Source organism: Lycium barbarum, chromosome 2 (genome assembly GCF_019175385.1).
Source record: "Lycium barbarum isolate Lr01 chromosome 2, ASM1917538v2, whole genome shotgun sequence".
Lineage (NCBI taxonomy): Eukaryota > Viridiplantae > Streptophyta > Magnoliopsida > Solanales > Solanaceae > Lycium > Lycium barbarum.
The window spans coordinates 108,323,679-108,331,511 of NC_083338.1; positions in this window are offsets into that span (position 1 = coordinate 108,323,679).

Here is a 7,833-nt window from a genome sequence, read left to right on the forward strand (position 1 = left end):
ACAATTGACCCAATAGTATAACAAAGGATATAAATAAACTATTTTCAAAAGCTCGGGAGTATATTTGACCCATAGTATAATGGTAAGGGCACAATTGACCCAATGACATAACGAAAGATATAAATAAACTATTTATGAAAGTTCAGGAATAATTTTATCCCTTTCCCGTTCATAAAATGTAGTTAAATGTTCCCATCAGCGGCTGTGAACAAGCTGCAATTGCTTCGAATAATATTCAAACTAATTAGTAGGGAGTGATTGTTCCTCGACTCTAAAGCTAGCTATTTGTAGGTTCTATCCGACCTATTTACTAACTCTAGTCAATAATTCGTACTCATGATGATATAAGCCTAATGAAAACCTATAGAAGAAAACAAATAATAGCTATCTATCATATTAAAAGAAAAACAAATAATATTCATCATATTACAAGAGTGATCTTTGATAATAATACATACCCTTATTCCTCTTAAATTTGTTCAAAACCGAATTGTCAAGATTTCAGGATATGGATGCATCAATTGCATCTGTCACTACTTTGCAACAGTGGTTCGCTCTTGAATTTGCCGTGAACATAAGGAATAGGGGTGTACGCACCTTCGAGGTCTCATCTTACAAAATGCTTAGTCGGATAATTTTTATTTATATAATATGTAAAAAAATAAAAATTAAGTAAAACTCCTTTCCTACTGAATAAAGTGATAATAAAATTTTCTAACATTAAGAAAAGTTATTTTAGCATAATATAAGCGAATTTGATATATATATATATATATATATATATATATATATATACTAGATGACCTATGCCCGTGCTGCGCACGGGCCTAACACTTCGGATTATAGTGTATCTATGTGTAGAATAGTGATTATATATATATATATATATAATGTTCAAAACACGATTAATATAACATTATAGTTTGTGCTCCGTATCTAAAATTTTATTATATTAATGTTTGCGATGAATACAAAATCGGCAAATTTATTAATATTTTTTAAAAGAGAAGAGTTGTTTAAAAGGAAACCATTTTTCTCTTTTTGAGATAAAATAATATCAATATTTAAGCATCAGTTGATACTTTCAATTTTAATTTGATTAATTTAAAAGTGTAAAATACTTATTATTTTTTATCAAATTTTGATTTGGATAATTCTAATTCAAATTATTAAATTAATTTTACATGTTTAAAACGAAACAAAGTAGAAATTGATTTTCTATTTAAAAGAATGTAAATATTCTCGGTTTAGCTCATTTGACTTAATGAAATACTTTGGAAATTACATGAATATTGTTTGATTTTTTAATATGGAGTGCACTTTTTTTTTGACATTATTAATTTGCACTATTCTTTTGCATATATATGTGTGTATATATATATATATATATATATATATATATATATATATATATACACACACACACACTATGTTCAAAACAGGATTAATATAACATTGTAGTTTGTACTCCGTATCTAAAATTTTATTAATGTTTACAACGAATACAAAGTCTGCACTTTTTTTGACATTTTTTTTTTAATATGGGGTTCATTTTTTTTTTAATATTGCTTGATTTTATTAATATGGGGTTTACTTTTTTTTTATATTGTTTGATGTCGTTTAGTATGGGGTCCACCCTTTAAGGGGTGCACTTTTTTTTAACATTATTAGTTTGTACTATTTTTATGCATATAATATATATACATATACTATGTTCAAAACACGATTAATATAACATTGTAGTTTGTGCTCCGTATCTAAAATTTTATTATATTAGTGTTTGCTCCGAATACAAAGCCTGCACTTTTTTTTTTTAACATTATATTTTTTTTAATAAGGGGTTCACTTTTTTTTATATTGCTTGATTTTGTTAATATGGAGTCCACCTTTTTTTTTTCCCGTGAGTTTGGAGATGGTGGGTTCCACTTAATTTACTTCCTTTTTTTTAAAAAAATATTGGTTGGCGTTTTTTTCCTTTTATTTTTTAATATTGGTTGGTCTTTAATATGGGGACCACACTTTTTTTAATGCTTAATTGGTTGGTGTTTTTTTTTATTTTTTAATATTGGTTGGTGTTTAATATGAGGACCACACTTTTTTTTAATGCTTAATTGGTTGGTGTTTTTTTTTTTTTTTAATATTGATTGGTGTTTAATATGAGGACCACACTTTTTTTTTAAATGCTTAACGGACGACGAAGCATGGGAATATTTTACTTGTCACGTTATTTTTTACACAATTTTTTAAGGAAACGTCAATTAGAATTAGAATTTCACTAATTTACCTTATTAATTATTTGATCTCCATTTAATATTATTTTTCCTTTTATGACATTAATCTCTTTTCACATTTATTAGAGTAAGGAAAAAATGAAAAAGTAATTAAATTTTATCTTATTTTAATACATAAGTATTTTAAGTATGTTGTTGTACAATAATTTCGTTTGCTCTCACTAATGGGTTGATACGCATGTGGCAATAAATCCATCATTATTGATTTAATTGTTTGATTTTCTAAGCACTTTTATACTTTAAGTATGTTAATGTACAATAATTTCATTTGCTCCCTCTAATGGGTTGATACGCATGTGGTAATGAATCCATCATTATTGATTTAATTATTTGATTTTCTAAGAACTTTTTTTTAACATTATTTGTTTTTTTAATATGTGATTCACTTTTTTTTTTAATATTGCTTGATTTTGTTAATATGGGATCCACTTTTTTTGCCCATGAGTTTGCATGTGCCGGGTTCTACTTTTTTTTTTTTTAATATGAGTTTTGTTTTTTGTATGTTATTGTACAATAATGTCATTTGCTCCCGCTAATAAGTTGATACGCATATGACAATAAATTCATCATTATTGATTTATTTTTTTGATTTTCTAAGCACTTTTTTTAACATTTTTTTTAATATGGGATTCACTTTTTTTTTTTTAATATTGCTTGATTTTGTTAATATGAGATCCACTTTTTTTCCCCCCATGAGTTTGAATGTGGTGGGTTCTACTTTTTTTCCTATGAGTTTGCATGTGCCGGGTTCTACTTTTTTTTTTTTTTTGTATGTTGTTGTACAATAATTTCATTTACTCCCGTTAATAGGTTGATACGCATATGACAATAAATTCATCATTATTGATTTAATTGTTTGATTTTCTAAGCACTTTTTTTAACATTGTTTGTTTTTTTAATATGAGATTCACCTTTTTTTTTTTAATATTGCTTGATTTTGTTAATATGAGATCTACTTTTTTTTCCCCATGAGTTTGAATGTGGTGGGTTCTACTTTTTTTCTTCTCTTTTTTTTATTACTGGTTGGTGTTTAATATGGGGCCTACAATTTTTTTTTTAATATGAGTTGTTGTTTAATATATATGATCACATTTATTTTTTTAATATGAGTTGTTGTTTTTTTAATAATAAATAATATATGGGCCCACCATTTATTTAATATATATGAGTCCGGTTGGGCCCACAAACGGACGACGAAAGGGGAGCCCAACCGGCTCTTCTATATAGTGTAAATGTATATATATATATATATATTTTTTTTTTTAAATGCTATTCTTCTTCTGTGATTTGTCAATTTTTGGACATATAAACTTACTGTCATTGTTCTTTATTTATTTCTTAAATGTCCATACCATTCAAGAAATTTTCAGGTACACCATTGATAAGGACCGTTACACCCTAATAATATGTTACGCCACCCTCCCTCATCCTATAAGAAAGGAGTGGTTGGAGGAGGTGTGGGGTGTGGGGTGGGGGATAACTTAAAAAGTAGGGAAAGAATAACGGAAGAGAATAGACATATGCAATGGGTCGTTTATGCATTAGATGTAACCTTTAACAATGGAATTAATTATCTGCTTCTTTTTCTAGAGAATTAGAATAGTATTAATAGTAATATAGTAGCAATTTTTAAGTGCTCCTGTGGTTGAACAAGCAATATTCAATGTTTCTGACTGTTGACTTTATACGTATTCTAAACCAAGAAAGAATCCATTGATATAAGGAGGACGCAAGACTTCTGGGACCTATTCGTCAAATTTCATCTTTTCATTATTTATTAGTCGGTGTTCTATCTATGTTTCCTTATATACCAACTACACGCCTAATCCATAGTGTACAAATATACAATTTCACTATCACACTTCAAACATAATTTCAGTTCCTTTGTTTTGATTAAAATCTTCCTTCTCTTAATTCAAATTTAAAACAAAACATCTAAAAATGTAACTCGCTTGTTCATTCGATTATTGTTAATGTGGCTCCAAGATTATTTACTCACTTCCCTTCATACTAAAAAATATCTTATTTTTATGGTAAATTGACTTTTGTTTTATATTCAAACTATTTTTCGAAAGAAACTCTTTTTTTTAAAAATTTTTTTATTTTGTTTCCATCTGGTGTCCAATGCCCGTTTTGGAGTTTCGACTATTCTAGAATCGCACCACGTAAGGCCAATTAAAGGGTCAAGTGTTTCCTACAAAGATTTTTTTTTCAAAGCCCAAACCCGAACGTCTAGTTAAGGAAGGGGGATTCTATCCATCAACCACGACCCACGACGGTAGACGACGCTACTTTATTTAATACTCCACATAGTAGCTATTTTTCGGTGAAATCGGATTTAACCAAAAAATCAGTTAGAGATTTGTTTTTATTGGGTTTAAAGACAAGTGGGCCGTATCCAACCCCGAGAACTCTTTGGCGAGATCGATTTGGAGTGATGGAGAGCACGGGTGCAAAATAATACGGAATAATAATGCGGTAAAGATAAGAGCTAATAATAATGAACTTTTGTGTATATTGCTAAGAGAAAATAATAGGGTTACAAATGGTGAGAGGAAGGAGATGATCCATCACTTCTATCCTAAGCTTTCTTATATAAGCCAAAGGGAGACTTTTCTAACCCCAAAGTTCGGGTGATGTGACATGACTGTAGCCCTACGTGCATCTCTACCATGACACACTGATCGAGGCCTGCGGACCTGACCCTAGTTGGTGAGGGTGGAGGCTAACTGTGTAGATACCCCGGACTTTCTGAGCTTCCGGTGGTGAGGACTAGCCCAGATGTGTGTTTTGCCCAATACAAATAGTCTCCCACTTTCCGATTTCTCCATGATCATGGGACCAGGAAGTGGGAGTCTTTTTCAAATTTTAAGCGAAAAACTAGCGAAACGTCCCCCCCCCCCCCCCCCAATGATTAGACGTGTCATCATGAAGACTTTTAATGCACATGTTCATTCAGTCGGCAGTACCATTTCAGAGGTTACGATTGGCGGTTACAGGAGCAAGCGTGCCGCTTCGAAAATCGAGACTAATGATCACCTTCCCCTCTATTTATGTTGTCTTCATACCCATTAAGATCTTTCATAATCCTCCCAAAAATACCTCAGTCTCAAAATATCTCCATATTCTTCTAACCAGAGGCGGAGCTAGCCCTTCCGGCGTGGGTTCGGCCGAACCCAGTAGCTTTTGCATGAACCATATATTTATATTAAATTTTTTGTCAAATATGTACAAATTATTAACTTAGTGTCACAACCCGACTAGGGGCCATGACGGGTACCCGCGGCTAACCACCGAGCACCGCTCATACCATTACCCATCGTACACATCAAGCGTTCATTCATTAACCTTATACTCAAATCATGGGAAAAACCACTTTTCACTTCGAAACATAATTACCTTTATATACATAAGCCCTCCGACTATCAAAATAATATATATGTACATATGAGGAGAAACTGTGAAACCATATTACCCACACATACGTATCTACGAGCCTCTACTAGAGTACTAGACATATGGACGGGACAGGACCCTGTCATGCCCAAAACATATATATACACAAAAGAATAAATCAATGGCACCTCCGGAATAATGGGGTGCTCTCAAAGTCTGTTAGTAGCTCCTACGAGTCTGGATCGCCTCCCTGCCTACTTGTGGGCATGAACACAGCGTCCAAATAAAACGGACGTCAGTATGAACATTGTACTGAGTATGTAAGGCATCAACAATAATAATACATCAATGAAATAAGGAAGCATCAAATGAGGAGCAACCTGTAACTGACTATCAATTATAAAAGAAATAATGCATGCTGGCTTACTCCATAATCATCATCATATCATGTATGCATATTTGTATAAGCTGTCCGACCATATAGGTACGATGTGATAATCATTAGGCCGCGTCCGGGGTAACCATCTCATGCCGCCCATAGTGGTGTCTGCCCATGCCATATAGACATGGTGTATATGTTGCCCGCCTTAGCGGTGTCTGCCCGGCCATATAGGCACGGTGTAATATCATCATCATGTACTCATCATAATGCATGCATACAAACTCAAAGACAACTATTATTTATTGGGGTGACATAAGGTCGTGAACCCCCGATTTCATTATGGAGCATTCATAAGCATTCTGCCTCACCTTGAAGGAATTAGCATATAAGGTGAGTGTATACAATAAACAACATCAATGGATCGTAGTTAACATCATTATCTTTTGTAGAAACATCATATCGTGAACTCTAGAATCTTGGACTTAAGCTCATCATCATCATGTTCATAATATCTCTTATCTTTAACTCATATGGCTATTCATGAACATACACTCTTAGTTTTCCGGAATGTAGGAAATTCATGGAGAAAGAGGGGAGATCATGCCATAAGATTCATGCCTTAGAAAGAAGGGACTAGCCTCACATACCTTTTCCTTTAGCTATTCTACCACTTGATCGTTCTCCTTCAATGCTCACGTCTTTACCTTCAAGGGAGCTCGTATTAACATTAGCTAAACAATTATAAGAACGTGCTTACTAAAGCTAGAGAAAATTGGGTAGCATTTCCTTTGTTTATACAACTTTCCTCATATCACATATCAACTCCCAAACATCCATAACAACATTCACAGTATTATAAGCAACAATCATCATTTATCTACATTTTCCACATTTCACAATTTCACTTCAACTCCTCCATAATCATGATCATAGTACACTATTACGTTTTCTCACATATAATGCTTATCCCACGTTCTTAATATCATTTATAGCATAGTCATAATCCCAACACATCAAGAATCATGATTCATTCTAAGCTACCACTCAAAGATGTCACTATTCTCACATTTATGGCCTATTTTCTATCTCCTTCTACAATCCAAGTCTTTCAACCTATCAATACCTTAAACAATATGGAATGATCATAAACTTATCTTAGATAGTGTAGGAATAAGCCTTGAGTGGAAATACTTTTCTTGCACCAAAACCCTAGTTCACTTCCATAGGAATTCCTTAGTTTGGATGAACTTTAATGTGTTTCATACACTTAACTCTCTTAGTTTGATGAAGTTAATCTTGAATCTCTTTTGAGTTCTTATGGAAGAGGTGTGTGGAACCCTCTAGAAGCCTTGAGAGAGATGAAGAAGTGTGGGAAATTAAATTAGTGAAGTGGGATCACATTTATATAATTGAACTTAACTCAGCCCGTCGGGACTTCCACGGACACTTATACGGTTCGTATAACATTGAAAGGCCCGTATAAGTGGTCGTGGTTCACCACCAGGCAAACATCATCTTTTCTGGGTGTTATACGGACCCTTATACGGACCGTATAATGTTATACGGACCGTATAAGTCGGTCGTATAACCCCATTTCCCCGAAATGATCTCCGTCGTTCGTTTGATCTCCAATCCTTATGGAACCTTATTGACACTTATTTAACACCTCATTACCAATCCAAGGAACATTATAACTCTTATCCAAAACATCATTAAGCTCTCATTAATTCGATACTCGTAAATCTTGCCCGACACACAACATAT